At 38.9% G+C, this 20,703-nt stretch overlaps 1 protein-coding gene across 2 annotated transcripts in view; it reads left to right on the top strand.

Annotated features, from left to right (window-relative positions):
- The window catches only part of LOC106871512 (ATP-dependent RNA helicase DHX8), a 143,879-nt gene that overhangs the window by 91,907 nt on the left and 31,269 nt on the right, over positions 1 to 20,703 (top strand). For both annotated transcript variants that reach the window (XM_089365602.1, XM_089365603.1), the window contains exon 2: positions 6,530 to 6,582. The gene's annotated coding sequence lies outside the window, so the exon portion shown is untranslated. The remainder of the gene's footprint in view (positions 1 to 6,529; positions 6,583 to 20,703) is intronic.

Here is a 20,703-nt window from a genome sequence, read left to right as displayed (position 1 = left end):
ATGGAAGGTGGTTTATAAACTGGGGTGATGGTAAGCCTTCAGAGTTCAACGGTTAGGACTTAATTGGTTTTCTCATTCTTTGATGCTAATTCGGTGATTGTCCCAGTTTTCGCTAGAATGATGTTTCTGTATTTCTGGCGTGGTCTTTCTATGAGAGTAGCAATAACTTCCACAATAGAGCGAGGGTTGTTTGGTCCGCGGGGGTTTTCTTGTATGCAGAGAATATCACAATGATAATCTGTACAGTGCAAACAACTCTTCAACGTTCAGAGATATAAAAGTCAGTGTTGGAATAAATTTGTAAATGTTTATTCTTTATCTAACATTTCCCCCCGTAAGACACAGGTGGTCTCTCCTTTCTCTCTTGATATCCAAATCTGTTTTGAAAGTAGTGTTCTTTTTCTTTTTTTTTTTCTTCTTTTCAAGAAGCGATGACGGAAGGAGTCGATGTATTGCTGTGAAGGCGCCTCATGTTTCTAGTGGAGACAATTTGACGGATTTATTTTTCTCTAAGTATTTGGTTCTTAGTTAATTTTCAAGTATTTTAATGTCGTATCTTACCACCAGGATGTCCAGCCTTAAAATGATGGATGTTGAGCAAACAGCGATAACTTGTTTCTGCTCTTTCTTGCTGCTCTTGGGTTACTGTGACAAGCGAGGCAATTGCAGCAATGATATTAATGGAAACGTTACAATGTATTCTCTATTCATTATTTTACATACATACATACAAGTGTGTATGTGTCAATACACACACACACACACACACACACACACACACACACACACACACACACACACACACACACACACACACACACACACACACACACACACACACACACGGGGTGTGTCTATTTTAGTATCGACAGCCATTGCTAGTTGTCTTCTGTATTCCAAGCATTTTGCTCTTTGGTAGTTTTATATTATTGTTTTGTTAGATCGTGCGTTTGTGAAATAATATTTTATTTCCGATTAATGTTGCATAATTGACCTATTGCAAAGTGTGCTGCTAGCATGACCTATGTAACAAATATTTCCAACAACTTCACATCTTCCATATTTATACTGATGGCCGTATACCACATAGGTGGCTGGTTTCAGCTATGTTTCTAGCTGGAATTATTCGCTAGCGCTTGTTTGGTTTTTTATTGTAATGATATTTTTATCATAATATATAATAAAAAGAAATTTTGTTTTCATTACAAAACCTTGCTTTTCAGGCATGACGTGTGTCCTGCATTCAAACACAATCTTACAAACACTCATAGACGTGTAAATACACTTATACACATATCCATGTGTATATATTTTATACCCACAAGATATTCAAGTTGAGCTAGCTTCCAGCAGTTGATAATATTGATTTGAGCCCTAAAATAAATACACCTCTTTTTAATGAGAGATAGAAGGGGATTATCTGGTTTAAATGTTTAAATACCAGGAGCGGGGTGCAATATTGGAGGATAAGAGTTTGGTTTTCATTTGATCATTTACTGTCGAGGATCGAGTTAAGTCTTTGTCGTTAGAAAACTGGGTTGTTGGCGGCGGTCGGTCAGTTGGTCATTAATATAAGTATCTCTAATTAATCTACAAGGATGAAAGAGAATTAATTGGTTGACAGGATGTTAATAAATAAATGAATATATAGATGTTCATTCAATTCTAGAGCAACGAAGGAAAATTATAACGGTTTCGTGATGGAATTATTAATTATTTTGACGATCATGGTGGTAATTGTGTGTGTGTGTGTGTGTGTGTGTGTGTGTCTGACGTGGCAGTATGGTAAGAAGTTTGAATCTTAACCACATGGTTCCGAGTTCAGTCTCACAGCATAGCACCTTGGGCAAGTGTCTTCTACTATAGATTCGGGCCGACCAAAACCTTCTGAGTGGATTCCGTAGACGAAAACTGTGAGGAAGCCCGTCGAATATACGTATGTATATGTGTGTGCCTGTTTCTGTCGTCTACCATCGATTAGCAACCAGTATTGGTGTGTTTACGTCTCCGTAAACTAGCGGTTTGGGAAAAGAGTACGCGTGTTTGTGGAGTGCTCAGCCATTTGCATATTAATTTCACAAGTAGGCTGTTCCGTTGATCGGATCAACTGGAACACTCATCGTAGTAACTGAAGGAGGACCAGTTTTTTTTTTTTTTAATCCTCCATATTGGGTGATAAACTTCACTGTTTATATAGTTTGGTTAATGATTCGGACTGAACGAGAATGTATTATGAGAAGCACTTCGAGAAAAAAATGACAACGTGGAACAAAACTGCTTTTGGGACTCCAGGTGGTGTGCGGCGGGTGTAGGTTCTTTCAAAATTCAAAAAGGTGGAGGTCCCAACAGATAGCCACAGGCTCCTCCTCTTCCTTGGCTGTCCAGGTGTTCTTCCAGACCGAGGAATCAGCCGAACCCCTTCCCTCATTCCCCACCTTTGTAGGCTCTGGTTATGAAAAGCCACAACTCTAGGTTCTGTATCAGTTTTCTGTTGTCCTCCTTGTCCAAAACTTTAAGAAATGGCATTCATAGATTAACCGAGTCTTTGACTTCTCTTGTAACAATATACGATTTATGTTTCTTTATTCTGGATAACAATATCGGACATGTTGTGTTTGGGTCAATAATTCTCCTGGAATGTCGCACTAATGATAATGAATAATAATAAAAATAATAATGATTTATTTTTCTAGTCCATAAGGTGTGGATACATTCCACATCTATAACACTTTTGGTATTTCTTTCCGCCTGGACAATCCTTCTTATATTGTTTCTTCAACAATTTATTACTTTGTAGGAGGAGGAAACACAAGAAGTAGAATAACATCTTAGTTTTTCCAGCCGTTAATGAACAGAATATTTCATACAATGGTTTATGTTTTAAGATGGTGGCTGGGTAACGCGGTTTCCCGTCCACCTTTCGTTTATTATCAGTATAGGAACACTTCTCTCTCTTTCAGTTCAGACTTTATTGAGCTGATCTATGATCAAACAGGTTCTAGTTACACCTCTTTCATCTTTTATTCGGACGGCTTGTCTATGACTACATTATTCAATGTGTCCTTTCTCCTTCTAAAGCGGTACAATGTTACTTGAGGAAGATTTGACTGTTATTTCTTGTGATCGTCTAAATGCTCCTTCAATGGTCCGTCTCTCCTGGCTGGGGTGTAATATATCTACCAGTAGCTCCAAAACCATACCGTTATTCATCTTTCGGCGGCAATTATCTTATCTAACCTAAAGCAGTAAGCTGGCAGAATCGTTGGCACGCCGGGCAAAATACTTTCTACCGCCTTTACTGAATTTTCCTATAACCATCAAACTTGCACCATCAACACGAACAAAGATATTCAGTAGGACTATTTTAATCTGGTCTCCTTCAGTAGTACAAAGACACAATTACTACATATGCCTAGAAAGCAATTTTTAGATTTCCATTTTGCAATAAGCATGAATCCACACAAAACCAAAACTTGCAATGTTGTTACAAATGTTAAGCTTCAACATTATTCCTGGCCATTTCACATTCCCAATATACCAAACACTGACCATCCTGTTCAGAAAATGAAAATACTTGGCTTTCCTACAGCAGTTACCAACCCCATACAAAACTCTAGTGAGGCCCGCAATAGACAATTGCTCCCACATACAAACCAGATCATAGCTTACATCCAGGACACGTGACCCGTCCGAGTGACATTAACTCTGTCGCCCCAATATCCTAAATCTTTGGCGGACTTGGTTGCTTCTACCGCTTCTACAACAGCATCTGTTCTTCGGATGTGTTTGCTCTGATATGAACTCCTCTCTGACCCATACACTTCATCCATTTCTTCCCTTCCTCTCTTCATCCACGTTGTCCATATCTCCAGGCCCTTACTAAGCACTGCTCCTCGTCTTTCCTCTCCAGAAGAGAGGGACTTGCAAAGGCTGGCAGTACAACCCTCCCCCCTCTCCCTCTCTCTCTCTCTCTTTCTACTAAATCACTTCCTGGCCTCTACTGATATTCCTGACCTTAGAGCTCTCTGCAAAACACATTTACAAAACACTACAATTTTAAATCAATAGTATTTGAAAATGTTTATGCATATTTGTATGCATGCATACGTGTGTGTGTGTGTGTGTGTGTGTATGAATGTATGTTGAAGGTTTGTGTTGTGCGCGTGTGTGTGTGTGTGAAGGGTTTGTGTTGGTGTGCTGTGGTGATTATAGATGTCAAGTGAGGGTGAAACGGATGAAGAGGACACTATCGTCTTCCTGCATGTTTTTAGAACAACGAATCTGTTAAATTCTACTTAGTGTGTGTGTGCGTGTGTGTGTGCGTGTGTGTGTGCGTGTGTGTGTGTGTGTGTGTGTGTGTGTGTGTGTGTGTGTGGAATGGTGGTGGTGTTCCTGTTGTTGTTTATTCCTCGATCAGTCCTGATCCTACGAATGTAATATCAAAAACATTCCAGTCGTAACCATCCCGCCAGAGTCTGCGGCGGGGTGGGGGATATCGGTTTGTCTTGCACTATAATTATTCCACCATTTCCTTTTCGTAGGATGCTTTTTGAGAGAAATTTAGCTGCTATTTCCAGCAAGCTGAGCGACAATGTCGAGGCCTTCCCAGTTTTTCTTTTGATGTTGTTGTTTAGCTCCAGGGCAGTGTTGATTGAACAGATTTTATAATCAAAAGCATTCCAGCCCTCACCCCCCACTACCCTCCCCTCTTTGTAATGCTGGAAGGAGGCGACGGTGTGGAGTGGGAGAAAGAGAGAGGGTAAGTATGAGGTAGATGAAAGAGTGGGAAAAAAACAAAGAGCGAGAAGGGAGGCAAGGAGGGGGGGCGATCGTTAATGAGAAATAAAGGCTGAGGAGGGGGAGGGCGAGTGTTTTAGATGAGAAAGTATAAAGGGGGGGGGGGGCGTGGGGGTTTTGTCTGTGTCTGTGTGTGACTATGTGTGAGAGAGAGAAAGTGGAGTGGTTAAACACAGTTTACAAGCCTTTGACATTGTAAACACTTCACTGATATGTAAAGATGGAGTACAGGAGGAGGGGGTGTCGGCGAGAAGCTGGGAACGGTAATGGGAAATGTTTTACACACACGTTTTATATACACACATTCACATATATACGTTTTCTACACACACATCTACGTGTCTGTGTTAACTCCTAATATAATAATGAGCCTAGTGTTTATATATATATATATATATATTACGTATATGTATTTTACGTACATGATTTTAGCATTTCGAAGATCATTTCGGCATTTTTCATTTACTGCCGACTGAAACTGCTTTTACGCGGTGAATTTGAAAAATTATAACATATAATGATGAGACACGTGTTATTTGTCTCTAAATTATATGTTAATGTTATGGCGCGGTTACTGATGAGAATTTCGCCTCGCAAATTATTTTATTTGCTAAAAACAATTCGAAACCTACGTATAACCGAAAAAAGAATAACAAAGTAAAAGTCTTTATTTTTCATTCCCTTCGAATTGCTCTTAAATGTGGTTTTGGTTGTTTTGACTGCTTCCTCTAGCGTGTAAAATTACCTGTTAATACTTCGCTAAGCATGTGTGTATATGTATACCTACATAATTATAGGATCTTTTTTAAAACGGGGGCCAGATTTTTCATTAACGAAACACTTTGAAACTTGGAACACTGGTAGAATGTGTCATATAAAACATCTTTTTCTCTTAGTCTTCTTTAAAAAAAAAGAAATCCCTAAGTTATTCCATGTTAAAGTTGTCGTATTTCTGTAATTTCAACCAATCACTGACGTCCATTCAGCCGATATACATTAAGTGCCGACTACATAAACAAACGATTCTGAAACAATTCTATCGGTGATAGGGTTAGGGTTAGGGTTAAGGTAAAACAGCAAATTTAAAAAGAAAAAAGCAAATAAAACGAAGAAAAAAAAAAGAAAATGAAAAAAGCAAATTTAAAATGAAAAAAGCAAATAAAACGAAGCTATGGCTTAATCAGCCAAAGGAGTAAATGTAAACAACTGAATACTTGTCAGTGATTGGTTGAAATTATCGAAATAAGACAATTTTTTACATGAAATAAATTCGAATACAAAAATATTTTTCTGTTCTATAACACAAAATAGATAAGTATACGAAGTTTAAAAGTCTTTCGGTACCAAAAACACTACGTAAAACATTAATGAAAAATGTGGCCCCCGTTTTAAAAAAGATCCTAATTATATATACTCTTTATTCACAACGTATATATATATATATATATATATATATATAAATATATCAGGGGCGTGCACCCTCAGGCAAGCAAGGTAAGCGTTGCATGTTCTGTGATTTCTTATCCATATCATCGGAAAATTCGATAAAATATTTATTTTGTTTCCAAGAAACTGCGTCCAGGTGTTTTCTAATATATTCTGTCTCCCCTTCCCCCTCTCACTTACTCGTTCGTCTGCTTTGAGAAGACCACGTGACATCCCCTTCCTCCCTCTCTCTCTCTGTTTGTGTACGATTGTTGCTAACCTCGTTCCACTTTTTGACCCGAACCAGAGCAATCCCATAATTCCTGAGTTGGCCATCCGAAATGTCGGAATAATCTGGCGGTAAGTTTGAATTCTTTTTTTTTATCCAAAGCATCTGTTTGCACTATTATATTTTTGGAGTGTTCTGAAGAAAAAATACTATCTATGTTATATTTCTTATTTCAGAAGTAGCTAATTAATCTTAAATTAATTTTACTAACGTTATTTTTTCCGTTTTGTTGAAATTGACTTAAAATTTACTCAGACAATTTACGTGTGTAGCCTTTTTCAAAACTTGATAATTTTTCAATCTTTTATGATATGTTAGGGAAAAAATATAGAGTCGATGCAGGAATCGGAATTCAGAGATCCAAAAATATATCTATTGAGCCTCAACGACATTATTAGAATGCATTGTAACAAAATTATCAGTACAGTAGTTGACCAAATAAAAGTACGATATTCATCCTTAGAAGAGTTTAAATTCACGGAACTTTTGAATTTCAACAAAGTTGATGAGTATTGCAAACAATTTCCTGTGGACTCTATACATTCTTTAAAAATGACTTATGGCAGATTTTTTGATATAATACGATTACAAAGTGAGTTCAATGTGATGTATTTAATGAAAGATTTTAAAAATCGAAGTGTAAGTCATTTAATGAGTTACATTTACAGCAGTGACCTTGTTGAAGCTATGGCAGAACTCTTCAATCTGTGCAAGTTGATTTTGATAATTCCGTCCACCACTGCTTCTGTAGAGCGATATTTTTCTGCATTAAGTAGAATCAAAACATACCAAAGAAATGCGACAGGAGAAAGAAGACTGTCTGGGTTAGCACTAATGTCAATTGAAAAAGATTTATTACAACAATTGATGAAAAGAGAAGATTTCTATGAAAATATGATAGATATATTTGCCCAGAAAGATCGAAGAATTGAATTAATTTAGAAATTAGGTAAATAACATTTTAACGTAAGGTTCGACCTTCTTACATCAGTATTGTTTCGCAGGAGAAATGGTTCGACTTCTTCATCACACCTAACCTACATAGGTTTTCCTTTCTGTGTAGATTTTTTTGGGGGTGGGGTTTTACAATGTTGAATTTTCGCTGTCTTTCATTGTGTGTATTCATGTATATGCGTGTATTTTCAATGTGTGTGCGTGAGACGTAGTCTTTTAATATACGGAGTTCAGTAAGTCTCAGAACAGTCTGCTTGAGTATCCATAATTTTCCCGGAATTGACAAGTAGCATGATAAAGCACCTGACTTGTCTTCGACAGCGTAACTATCTAAACCCAGGGTCATATAATGTAACTAAATGTGTTCTCTTTATGAAATCATTTCAAATTGATTCAGCTCAACCAATAGGTATAGGGGCTAATGCAGAATCGCACCCCTTTGAAAAACGAAATTTTGTGAAAGTTTTTATTTTTGGCTTCCTACCTTTAACAGATATTCCGAATATGCAAAAATATTAACAGAATCCAATTTCATCTTTATTCCATTTCACTTATGATTTTTAGACATTTTTAAGGGAGAGTGAGGATGGGAAAGTACTGACGTTTCGAAGAGAAAGAAAGATACAAACAATACACTTATTTCAGGCTCATCTCTACAGAGCCATTTTTTATTCCCTGCCTATTCTAGGTCATACGGGGGTGATTGCATATTCAGAATCTACCATATGTAAATCGTAGGAATACGAAAATTCTTTTACTGAAAAATTGCCGGGGGGGGGGGGAGAAATTCATTGCATGCCCAACCCCGGAATTCACCGCACGCCACTGATATCTATATATATAGGCGCAGGAGTGGCTGTGTGGTAAGTTGCTTGCTTACCAACCACATGGTTCCGGGTTCAGTCCCACTGCGTGGCACCTTGGGCAAGTGTCTTCTACTATAGCCTCGGGCCGACCAAAGCCTTGTGAGTGGATTTGGTAGACGGAAACTGAAAGAAGCCCGTCGTATATATGTATGTATATATATATATATGTGTGTATATGTTGTGTATCTATGTTTGTCGCCCCAACATCGCTTGACAGCCGATGGTGGTGTGTTTAGGTCCCCGTAACTTAGCGGTTCGGCAAAAAGAGACCGATAGAATAAGTACTAGGCTTACAAAGAATAAGTCCTGGGGTCGATTTGATTCGACTAAAGGCGGTGCTCCAGCATGGCCGCAGTCAAATGACTAAAACAAGTAAAAGAATATACAGGCTGTTCAAAAAGTCTCCCCTCAGTCAGTATTTTATTGCAAAATAAATATTTATAAGATGGTATAAGACTTTAAAAAACTTTATAAGAGGTGTTGTAAGTGTCGTCCTTCGTTTTCAATACATAAGATGACTGAGTGATAGCCAGGTTGCGCATGCGCAAGATGAAAAGAATTCACTGAGGAGAGACTTTTTGAACACCCTGTGTGTGTGTGTGTGTATATATATATATATATATATATATATATATATATATATATATACATATGTGCATAACGCTGTGTTTGTGTGTGTGTGTTTGTTTGTTTGTTTGTTTGTAAGCATTAGCAGACATCTTCATCTCATTGAGTATATTTTTTCCGCTGGAATAAGTTAATCCTTTTATCTGTTCATCTATTTAACTTTGTCGCACAAAATCTACTTTTCAAATACATTGGATCTCATCCAAGCCTTTGTTTAACAAAGATACCAACTTCCGGTTTAATCTGATTTTGTAAGAAAGATGGCGCCGCATTTGTAAATAGGACGTCGCTCTCAGTGACATGTAGGACAGTCACTTTATGTGTGATTGTATGTATGAATGCGTTTTTGTTTGTGTTATAGATTGTCTTCGTGTATAAGTGGTTGTGTATATACGTCTCTGTTTATCTCAGTGATTGTCGCGATCGGTCTGTGCGTCAAGATGCTGGTTCGAGCCATCATAGGGTCATCGTTTCTTTTTTCCGCCAGCGCTATGCTATGGGGCCAGCCATTGACACTCTCCCAGCTCTTGGCTCAGTCTGCGGGGCTGTAAATACACCCCAAACTGTTCTGACTGGGTAGTGAAGGAATGTTCTTTAGTAGAGCACCAGACAAAATTATCTTGCTGTATTTGTTCTCTATACTACTACTACTACTACTACTACTACTACTACAATCAGGTGGAATCGATTGTAGACTCTTGATAATGGCTTCAAATTTTGGCACAAGGCTAGCAATTTTAGGGAAGGGATTAAGTCGATTACATCGACCGCAGTGCTCAACTGGTACTTATTTTACCGACCCCAAAAGGACGAAAGGCAAAGTTAATGACGGCGGAATTTGAACTCCGAACGTTAAAAGCCGAAAGAAATGCCGCTAAGCATTTTGTTCGGCGCGGTGACGATTCTGCCAGCTCACCGCCTTATGGACTCTCTTAATACTACAACAGTTTCGGAGTCACTTTGTATTCTTGGTACAAATGGGCTTCTCAGGTGAGAACAATTCAGATCTTCTTGTTGTAGCTGTTGGTTGTTTCCAAATAGTAGTGGAAGCAATAATAAACCTACCTTTGGGGATCGATAGAAATATATTAGTTCCGAGTATCTGATCTAGCTCTGTGCATTCTGATTGCAATGTCTGCGACAACACTGGTGCCAAGCTGTACCATTCCAAATTCAGTGTCTTTTATCTTGGATAAACATCAGTGACATGGAGACAGGAGGCTTGCATGTGGCAAGTGTAAGTCTTCCTCGCCCCAACCCATGCCTGCACAAACATGTACAGAGAATGGTTATTCTTGACCCAACAGTTACCCTGGTCTATGTAAAATTAGAAATTATTGCAGGGATGGTCGGAGTAGAGTTAAAGAAATCGCCATTCCCTTATTAATTAATATCATACAGAAAAGGCTTCTCTATTTTATATCTATAGGCGTGGGCTTATGTGTGCCGTTAAGAAATTCGCTTTACCGATTTGTGGCTTTAGGTTCAATCCCACTGCGCGGCTCCTTGAGCCAATGTCTTCTACTATAACTTCGAGTAGACCATGGTTTTGTGAGTGAAATTTGGCAGAGGAGGACTGTCTAGAAACCTATCGGAGGGAGTCATTTCTGGTAGATGTAAGCAAGGACCGATTTTGATAAAATCGAACATAGACTGTTCCCCAACTCCAACAAATAAGTGACCTGAAACCTGGATCTTAAAGACAACCATCCTAATTGTTGAATTTCGAATTAATTAATTTGTCAAATTGTCATGAACAACAACGAATGAACGAACACTGTTGTAGTCGCTCGACTTGCTAGAAAAAAAACTGTCAAATCTCATTAAAATCACATTTGACCATCTTAAAGAGAAGGTTGATTGGCAAACGATGGCTAATATTATAGTCTCGTGTACATTATGCCGAAGTAATAGATAGGCACCTCCAGGGGTGGGACGCCCTTCATCGTACCCGCTGCTACTTCCACCAACAGTACTACACCACCACCACCACCACCACTACTACTACTTGAAAACAACCAAATAACTTGAACAAAAGTATCTGAATTGCCCGTTCTCAGCCAAATTATTCCGGGATCATTTGTATTATTAAAGAGTCCGCAATCAGTGCCACTTGACGGGGTTTTTTCCAGCAATAATTGAAATGCTTTTAGTAAGAGGTTGGTAAGAGAGAGGGTTTTCAAGAGGATAGACATTGTTAATTGTAGATAACGTGATAGTTTAATTGATATAATAAACCAAGCTCTGGGAGTAAGATTGTTAAGTATTTCAAGTATTTCAAAAACTTTTTATTACAGTTTCTGCTGTAATTATACGTGGCTGAAGACGAAATCCCTTTCATTTCTTTTCGTTTTTTGTTTCTTGAAATTAATATTGAAAAAAAAAGTTACCAGCATTTAAAATTGTGTAATTTTAGCCGATCGGAAGCCTTAGTTACCATCATTTAATACAAATAAGTTAGGGAGTGACGAAGTGAAATTTGACGTCAGCAAAGGTTTTTCGTTCAATAGTCCCCTTTTAAGCGGAGAAAGGAAAAACAAAACCTAGCGGTAGTTTGTTGGCGACTCTCAATGAAGTGAGGAGATAATTTCAACCAGAAATTACCTGAGAGGAAGCTATTTCCAAATCGTGGGAAATTCGGACTGAGAACGCAAATAGCCAGAACAGTTCCGGCAAAGCATCACATTTGACTCTAAGAATCCCAGCAATCCACTGCCCTGGATTATGACCATATTTATTGACCCTCGAAAGGATGAAAGTCAAATTTGACGTGAACAGGATTCGATCTCTTACGAGTAGTCAGTGCGGTATTTATTTTATATAAAATAGTCAAAGCCTGCATAATTTGTTGCAAGGGTCATGGAATAAATACCGTAAGGCTTTAACGACTCTGCTAATTCACACTCTATATATATGTGTATGTGGGGGGTGTATATGAATATATTTGGGGTTAGTGGTGTGTGTGTGTGTGTGTGTGTGTGTGTGTGTGTGTGTGTGTGTGTGTGTGCGCGCGCGCAAGAATCAGTCCTATGAATGCAGGTATGCTGAGACCTGTTCCTTCAGGATTTAGTCGATCATTTTAGTCTGCAACTTATATTATTGTTCTTTATTTGTCGAACAGCTAAGTTGCGGAATGTAAAGAGACACAATATGAACAGCTTTTTCTTTTCTTTTTTACCAACATAAGCATATAGACGGACAGTGGCATATTCGCACACAATATAGTTATTATAAATATTTGACTGCCTTGGAAGTCCAATATATTTATAATGATTATTCATATAAAATGTATGTATATACGTGTGCATATGCCGGTGTCCTTCACATGCAGTCGCTGCATGCGTGACTGCCACTCCCGGGTGGGCCTCACTAGACGCTACACCACTACCCGCAACTGATACAATTTCTCCGGGCGCAAATCCATGTCACTTGAGACCGACGGATGCTTACAATACAATTATAGATATTCATTCAAATGTACTTGTGTGTGTGTGTGTATTCAATTGTAATTGAATATGTATGTGTGTGTATGTATAAATAAATACACACACACATACATTAATATATGTATACAAATTGGCGTGTGTGTATATATTCTTTTACTTTTTACTTGTTTCAGTCATTTGACTGCGGTCGTGCTGGAGCAACGCCCTTAATCGAACAAATCGACCCCCACGACTTATTCTTTGTAAACCTAGTACTTATTCGGTCGGTCTCTTTTGCCAAACCGTTAAGTTACGGGGTCGTAGACATGCCTATATCTGTTGTCAAGCGATGGAAGGGGGTTCAAACACAGACACACACATGATTCCGTCTACCAAATCCACTCACAAGTATTTGGTCAGCACGAGGCTATAGTAGAAAACACTTGCCCAAGATTCTACACAGTGAGACTGAACCTGGAACCATGTGGTTGGGAAGCAAGCTTCTTACGCCTGCGCCTATAAATATATGTAATCAAATAGATATGTGTATGTGTACGTGCATAGATAATCTACATATATATATCCATACATAGCTACACTTATATGTATGTAAAGGTGAGTGTGTGTGTGTTTACTTTGAATGCTTGAAATCAATTGCCTTGAAATGCAAAGACCTCCAATATACATTCCTATGTTTTTCTGGCACAGTTTCCCGCCGTTTTCATTCCCCATTCATTCTACTTCAACGCCCAAACCTTCTGCTTAATGTTCTTACCAGCTTTACAGCAGAGTTCCATCTATTGGCGCTCATTATTATTTTTGAGAATAAATAGCTTTTCAGGCTATGTTTCTGTGTGGCGGAGTGGGTGTGAGTTGGTGTGTAGGAGGGTTTGGATTAATACGTGTGTGTGTGTGTGTGATGGAATATGAGAATATTTAAAGAAAGCATTTAATTTCTCATTGGTTTATCTGAATATCTCGAAATCTGCAATTCAAACAGGCTAAACACTTGAGTCGCTGCCTTGTGTGTTGAAACAGTTCTGTTTATATACCCTGTTCCATGTGAGGTACGCAATATCGTTAACTATCGTAAAAATTAATGGTGTGAATTCTGCTTTGTAGAAGCAGACACGTGCACCTGTCGGTCGCTCGTGACAGCTTCTGCTGTCCATGAACTATCGATAGTTTACAAGCTCACTTTGAAACCATGTAGTTTTGAGTTCAGCCCCACTGCGCAGCACCTTGGACAAGTGTTTTCTACTATATCTCTGGGCTGACCAATGCCTTGTGAGCGAATTTGCTCGCCAGAGACGGAATGGAAGCCTGTCGTGCGTGTCCATCTATCCACCCGTCCATCTGTCCGCCCGTCCATCTGTCCGCCTGACGCTGCTTTCAAAGGTTTAGTCGAATAAATCAACCCCAGAATCAGGTTTATTATTTTGGGCCTGGTAGTAATTTTATCGGTTCGGCTAAAGAGACCGATAGAATAAGTACTAGGCTTACAAAGAATAAGTCTTAGGGTCGATTTGCTCGACTAAAGGCGGTGCTCCAGCATGGCCACAGTCAAATGACTGAAAAAAAAAATAAATAAAAGAATATATACACGACGGGCTTCTTTCAGTTTCCGTCTACCAAATCCACTCACAAGGCTTTGGTCAGTCCAGAGCTATATTAGAAAACAATAACAGAAAAATGGAAAATAATATTTATTTTTACTTTATTCATATTTGAAAACTTAGCCCCTACTTTTTCTTAATTGCAAAGTTTTTGATCAAATCTCCATAATTAATCTTACATAACACGTCTGCTTCTCTACTTAGTAGAGATGAGACATACCGAATATTATTTTAACAAGTTTAAAGCGATTTTTTTTAATGCCGTAAACTATTTACCATTTCTGTTGTGCGCCCCCCTGCACCATTCCTTTGATGCCCTAAGCACGTGCTTATTTTGCTTAATGGTTAATCCGGTACTATCACCAATGTACGTGTTGAGTCCATAGTCAAGACATTTCCCAGCATCTCAATGTACCTGGCTCTAAAACGGTAGAAACATTGTGATTGACAAGTTATTGCTTGGGTTGTAATGCTGGGCCCATTCCCTAGTCCTGTCTACATCCCCACCTCTCTCTCTCTCACTCTCTCGCCCAGTTAACTCAACGGAAAAGAGTTAACACTGACAACTATTCGTGATTATTTTAATGACATTGCATCGAGTTCGAGTCGCCGGGTTTTGGCGATGAAGCGTCAGGTAAACAAACAACCCAGTTCATTAAAATAAACACATCCTTGGCCCGGCATAGCCAATAAAAACGAAGGGGACTCTTGTAGGCAATAAAAACTATATTTATAACAAAATATTTATATCAACCCTTGGGTGATGTATGTTCAGAGTTTAAAACATTTCATGTAAGATGTATGATTGCAAAGAACAAAATAAATTAGGTATATAAAAGCTTATATATATATATATATATATATATATATATATATATATATATATATATATATATATATATGGCGATCGCCAAAATCTCATTGATCCTTTCCCCATCTTTTTTCTGTCTCCTACTCCTATCTGTCTATGTCTCTCACACTTCTTCACTGTTCCCTCCCTCTAATCTCTCTGTTTGTTTAGCGTTTTCCAATTTCTCCCCCCCCCCTCTCTCACTCACTCTCCCACTCTTTCTCTTTTTCTGTTCTCACTCATTTCTCTCATTCGCGTTCCCCTTCTCTGATCCAATATCTTTTCGTCTCTCATAACTGTTTCTCCCCCCCTCCTCCTCTCTTTCTCTCACATTCACTTTCTCTTCACTCATCTGAATGTCGTTAAGTTTTGACAACTATTTACCAAATGGAAAATGACACCTACTAACAAGGAATCCCAGCTCTTATCTTGAAGAACCTGGCTTTACATTTTGACTCCCACACCGTCATCTTGATGACAGCAACACTCAACGTACGTACATTATATATATATATATATATATATATATATATATATATATATATATATATATATATATATAAACTTAGTCGATTAGCTTATTCTTTAAAAAAAATACAGCAGACTGGTTAGTTTGAAATTTTAGACAAATGAACGAATGAAGACAAAATAAATAATAAAAGAAGAAATACATTGATGATTCATCAAGTGGAACAACAGTTGGGTCGCGCTGGTCTGAGACTGGTCAAATGGCAGACTTTCTTAGCGATAATATGAATGTGTTTTCTGATTCGTTTGTTCCTTAAAATAACTGATTGGAGAAAAAGTCGCATGTCCCAACGGGTGTGTGCGTGTGTGCGTAAGCGTGATGTGTGTGAGATATACATGCACACATTGTGCATAGACATACGTACACAAGCACACATACACATACAACTCAACAGTTCAGGAATTGATAACTTGGATGATGTTAGGATGGTGAAGCTTCTACGAGGAGTTGCTAAAATGTTCCTGGCTTTGAGGGTGTCGCGAAAGGCGCGGTTGGAGGCCCAACTTTCTAAGTTCTTTCACAGGGCCCAGAAAAACTGAAGGACCGCGGCAATAAGTGTGAATCTGAGTGGCGAATACGTTCAATAAAATTATAATTAACTGATCCTACTCTATTTTCTTTTACCCAAAGCCAGGAACTTTTCAGCACCCTCTACATGATTAACACTCAAAGAACCGACAGGCGTTGGCAGTTAAGGAAAGCGTTGTGCTGCGTTCATTATAAAGTCCTCGGTTTTAATGTTTGTGTAACATAAATAATTATCTCTCTACTTTGTGGTTGCATTTAATTGGAAGTTTTATTTTTGGTTTTATGCATGTATATGTATGCATGCGCGCTTATTGGCGAACCCCAGAGGAATTCCAGTTTTGTGTATTTAGACAAAGCAATAAGACATTATCAGACGAAAATTCTCTGGCAGCTTTTAGAAAGTTTCAATTTCTGTTTCCTGCCAGCATTAAAACAGAAAACGAAGATGTCACTTGGGACCTATTATCGCTCCCTATGAACACCTAACATACCACCCGATTACAGAATTAGATAGGCTAATCAAACTGTATATTCCATCTAATTACGAGATTAGAAGTTCCCAAGTATTTCTAGAAATTCTTTAAACTATCATGTCAGGTGGTGTTCTGAAGTCATTCCAGGCTCACTGTTTATTTACGAGGGTCCCAGGTCAAAGCCATAAAACATTAACACAGAAAATTAGGATGTTAGCCGACATATAACACGTGCACTGTAGAAGACGTGCCACTTTGCAACCTCTTGGTTTCAGGTTCAGTCTCACCACGTGGCACCTTGATTAAGTGCCGTCTGTTGTGGCCTCGGTTCGACCAGTACCTTATGAATGAATTTGATGGATTTTCCGTTCTCTTTTGCCGCACTGCTCAGTTATGGGGATGTAAGCACACCAACACCGGTTGTCAAGCGATGGTGGGGGTACAAACAGACATACAAACATACATACATACATACATACATACCCACCCCTCACACATGTTCATGTGTGTGTGTGTATAATATCAGTAGCATGTCGGTCATATTATAGTGGTTATTTTCACACCTCCCAGCGAAGGTGTCCTCCATGCCAAGCTGTCAATATCTCTCTCTCTTTATTTAGCATTTAGCAATGGAGAAGTCACGCCGCTCTTCCCCCGCTCTCCGACCTTGCCATCGCTCACCTCCGCCAATTCCAACTCATTCTTGTCACAACGCCAAATTCTTCTATGGTGTATGTGTTGGGTTTATATTCTTAAACTAACAAGGTGGCTGTCACAGCTCCTTCCCCCCCTTCTCTCTCTCTCTCTCTCTCACGCACAGAAAGAGAGGGAGGGGGAAGGAAAGAGAAATCTCGGCGCCTGAGGAACGCGCCCGTCATGATACTCAGTGTGATGACGTGATGAAGTTTTCCCTTTTCTCTGGATGTATTTCAAAAAATCTTTGTTTTGAGTTGGCTTTCCTCGTGTTTATAGAGTGGAATATACATTTGTGAAGAGGGGAAGGTACGGACAGGCAGAACAGTCAAACTGTTAATACACACGCGCGCGTATACATACATACATACATGCATATATATATATATATATATATATATATATATATACATACATACATACACACACAAACATTCACCATCTCAGGGGATCTAAGGGCTTTAAATGTGTGTATATATACCTTACATATATATATATATATATATATATATGTAAGCACACATATACTCACACACAAATACAGACATTAAACCTTCTAATATGGGGCGCGTGTGCGTGTATCTGTGTGTGGGGTGGGGTGTGCAACTCTGTAGGTAAAGCAATCCGGTTGTATTGCTTTAATTCTGAGTCTTGTCGATAATGAATGTTTTGACAACATCTTGGAAGGTTTTTAAACAGAATATAAACACTCCGAAAGTGTGTATAAATAGGACTGACTGGGCGGCGACAGCGTGTATGATGTGCAGAGATGATCAATGGTAAAGCAATATGGCACTCGTGCCTTCTCCACTTCGCACACCTTCGATTTCTCCATCCACCCCCACTTCTCCCCTCCCTTTTGCCCCCTCTCCGTTTCCCTCCCCTTCTCTCCATCTTCCTCTTCCCTATCTCTCCCTCTCTCTGCTTTTCTTTTTTGCTCCTTCGTCTTCATTCGTTTCTCTTAGTATTTTAGTATGTTTGTGACTTTTAAGCGTTTGTGTCTCTGCGGATGTTTTTAGTGTGTGTGTGTGTGTGTGCAATGGTCTATGTGTGGGGGTTAAACTTCGTTCTTTTTTGCTGCTGTGTTGTGTCTGCGACCTGGTTTCAATCCACGGCTATACCGCTGGATGGATGGATGGGTGGATGGATGGACCCTTCATTCGAATTTGAACATCAACAAAGTAGTTGTGCTTTTCAGACGTGGCTGTATGTATGTATGTGTGTGTGTGTCTTTATGTCTGTGTTTGACCACTTGACAATCATAGCTAGATTGGCCTTCATACTGGCAAGAATGGATAAAAGTCCCCCTGTGATTCATCCAATAATGCAGTATCGCCTGATGAAATGACTCAATGATGATAACCAGCCGGATGCTCACGGGTAATACGGATTATACTGTACTAATTCCAAGGATACCGACTCTGATGTTAAAATCATGTGAATTGTGGAAACGCGCGTAGCATATGGCGTGGTGGTTAAGAGCGCGGGCTACTAACTCCAAGATTCTGAGTTCGATTCCAGGCAGTGACCTGAATAATAATAATAATGACAATAATAATAACATCGAAAAATATCTTAGGAATGAGAACCCAGGTTCGAAATTTCCCCAAGACACCTGATAAAGGCTGGAGGGTATATCAGGGTATATTTTTTTATTAATTTTGATGTTGTGAATTCAATTGTCTGAACAGTTTTGCTCTGTCACCTCTAGTTTTTTTTTTTTTTTTTTTTTGCTTTTACATCTCCCATTTTAATTATACTGCATATCAATTTAAAATATAATGTGTTTATTTCATCTGTTAGAAATAAAACACAAAAAGCAGCATAGATACAGAACATTCATTGAATTAAATTACTTGGATAATACAATTCACACAAATCCTAATACAGCAGGCAGTCAGAAGTGAGTTTGTGTACTTTGCCTCCGGGATGTTACGCAAGAGCATCCAGCAAAAGTCCCTCATCATATTGGGGGTTCTACTTGCCTTCGTAGTTTCTCTCCATCTTAGTTAATATCTTGGTGGAACCTTTCTCCATGCTCATCACTCACTGCTCCGAGCTTCGGAGGGAAGAATTTGAGGTGGGGGGTGGAGAAAGTGAATTTTGAGTGTTATTCGGCATCCCATATCTTTATAAGACTGTAACAGCCTCTCGATACACTCTTGGTAATCTAGTATCTGTGTGTTACCAAGGAACCCATGGCTGACTGACTTAAATGCTTCCCTTGCTCTCAGTTCATTTAAAGTAAGAAACTCCTCAAAGTCCTTGTCCTTCAGCACCTCTCGGATCTGAGGCCCGACGAAGATGCCCTCCTTGGGCTTAGCAGAACTCAGAGCTGGGAACAGAGTGCACAAGTGTTGGGAGGCAGCGCCTTTTTTGTCCATGGCCTTCACGAAATTCTTCACAAAAATCTGGAAAACGAAAATAAAAATTGATCATATACATCGTTACGTGAATTGTCGCAAAATCATAATAACGTATATCTCAAAAACTAGAGGTGACGAGTGAAAACTGGTTTTGTATCTGAAATCAGCATCCCAAAAATAAGGCTAGAACTGAACTATTTTTCTGTTTGCCTCAATGTCTCTGTAAATCAAATAATTATTCCATTTCAGTCAAATGACATATTGTTTATGTGACTCTTTTCTGGTCATCGACGAATGCGTGACTGTAATGCAACTCTGATAGTTTCTCATTAGTTGTGGCAAGATGACCTTATTTGGTAATTCTGTTATTAATACAGAAATATAACGACTGAATTGTTTGTGCTTGGGATACAATGACAAATAGTGTTTGTTATCACACTAGATACTCCAACTTTCTATCAAGGTCAACATCGCATTTCCGAGTCGATAAAAAATTAAAAAAACAGAAAAACATTGTGCCAGTCCATTGCAGCGGATTGGCAGAACTGTGAGGACGTCGAACCGGATGCCTTATAGTATTTGTTCGGCTCTTAGCGTTTTGTGTTCAAATCCCACCGTATTAGATTTGATCTGTCACTCCAGTTTAACTTCTAGGTACCTTGGATAGGTCCCTCGGTACTTTGGATACCTTTAGCAGAGATTACCCTGCTGCAAGCATTCCTCCCGCTCCCGCTCCTTCCAACTCATCTCAGAGTCTCTGGTGAAGGGTTGTTGGCATCGCGTTTCTTCTTCACTAAAAATAAACATCCACTTTGAATGGACATTTTGTGTAAGAAACAAGCTGACAATTTTAAGATAATTTCCGACAGCCGCTTGCAACTAGGAGGCGGAGTTGATGCTGATTGTTGTGAGTCAACCTTACTGCTACGTCTGTCTCCTTGAATGAGTGAAATTAAAGAAGGAACCTGGATACGTGTTCTCTGGGGAGTGGCGGACTGTAAAACGGTCCGTCAAGAAACTCCTGCCTTTTCTACACATCAGCTGTGAATTAAGATTGTATTTATATGTTTGTCCCCCATCACCACTTGACAACCGGACTGAACCCAGAACCATGTGATTTGGAAGCGACTTTTTACCAACGCGTGAAAGGAATATTAAGCCCATTGAAGAGCACACAAAAACTCTTATATCGTGAGAGAGAGAGAGAGAGAGAGAGAGAGAGAGAGAGGTTTGATATGTTGTAATATTTTTCTCAATTATTTTGT

Source organism: Octopus bimaculoides, chromosome 18, assembly GCF_046866305.1.
Source record: "Octopus bimaculoides isolate indiv1 chromosome 18, ASM4686630v1, whole genome shotgun sequence".
Lineage (NCBI taxonomy): Eukaryota > Metazoa > Mollusca > Cephalopoda > Octopoda > Octopodidae > Octopus > Octopus bimaculoides.
Note: the sequence above shows the minus strand (reverse complement) of the source record. Positions and strands in the feature narration are given on the sequence as shown.